Source organism: Hakea prostrata, chromosome 2 (genome assembly GCF_041222555.1).
Source record: "Hakea prostrata isolate BN-2017 chromosome 2, UWA_Hpros_2, whole genome shotgun sequence".
NCBI lineage: Eukaryota > Viridiplantae > Streptophyta > Magnoliopsida > Proteales > Proteaceae > Hakea > Hakea prostrata.
In genome coordinates, this window is record NC_142601.1 from 43,245,341 (window position 1) to 43,246,933 (window position 1,593).

Below are 1,593 nucleotides of genomic sequence, written 5' to 3' on the forward strand. Positions count from 1 at the left end.
CTAGAGGTGCCTCTTTGCGTTCCCTTTCCTTTCTTTTAGGTTGTGTACTCTATAGATATTTTCATGCTTCCAAATCGGCAAACCACAGTGATGGAGGTTCAGGATTAGCTTGGAGAATTTGCAGAACATAAAAGAGCATTTAGTATCAATGGTACTTTGTTTGGTATTCCATTCATCTATTTATAATATTTTTCCTCAACCCTAATTCTTTTAATTATGATTTTCCTTAGACTCATCTAATAGAGGAATATTAGAGTCATTCTTAGACTCAATTAAATAGAGGGATAATTATCTTAAATTACATAATCGTCTTGCCACCATCTATGACTCAAATTGTAGTGGGACCCACCCACTACGATTAACAGTCGCAATGGAGTTTCTCTAGTTTTAATCTTTAGGCCTACAATAGTGGTGGGTGGTTTTCTTTTGGATCCACAAGAGGAATCATGGTGAGTTGGAAGGTTTACATATATTGGGAGCCAACTGGGATTATCGGTCGAGAAATAATTTCAGCAGATGAAATCCAAATAATTCCATTTCAAAGGCCAAATTCATAATTCTAGGTGTTTCTGGTTCTCGCAAGAAATAGTAATTAAAACTTTCTTATGTTTCTGTGGTTTGAAGTAATCAAACACTGCTCAGAAAATGTAACGTAATGCTTGGAATGCGCATTCAACAAAATGGAGACCAGGCGTTTTCCTTTTCCTCAGGAAATAAGAAGTCATCCTCACCTATTAATTTCCTTCGATACTATAAAAAAGATTCTCCCTTCAATTCGATCTCCCATGTCGAGTTAAGATACCAGCAGATGCCCCACGGTTCGTCCATGCTGAAGAGATTCAATAAAAAACTTTTGGTTCATTGTAGATGTGCTTGAAGAAGTTAAGGTACATCCCTCTTCCTCTCTATAAAGAACTCATGTGGGATTTCAGTTTTCTTCCATTTATGATGAACAAATTTGAGGTTTTGCAGGGTTGACTAAGCTAGAAGTAACGGTTAAGACAAGGTTTGTGATCTTAGTAGCTGGTTGATGTATACAAATCAACTTCTTAGGAATGAAAGTGAAATCATGAATACAGTAGAACACAATTTCCCTGAACAGAAAAATTAGGCTTTGATTGTTTCAACACTAGTTCTTCATGGAATACAGCACTTCTTCCTGAACTACTGATTTAAATTTGGTTTTGTTAAAGAATTTTAACATGGATTGGGGACGGTTGAGGTTTCAATTGAAGCTCCGTGATTTACAGGTAAAGCTTTATGATGCTGATACGTGATGCTGGGAAGAAGATATAAGAAAGGAATGTTAGAAGTTGCATGATTTTGGAGACTCATTATTGTAGTTGGGAAAAGAGAAAAGGAGAGAGTAACCCTAATTCAGATTGTCTTCACCGGGGTGTAAAATCCACCCATTTTTCCCTCTCATACTCAACCTGACACAGGCCTCCCGGGCCCACCTGTATTGAGTTGAGTGCGAGAGGTAAAATGGGGTGGACTGTGCACTTAGGTGGAGAGGATCTAGACTCAGAGGAAAAATTTGCAGGATTCTAAAAACATTTATGAGTATAAACACACTAAAAACACTTTCTCCAC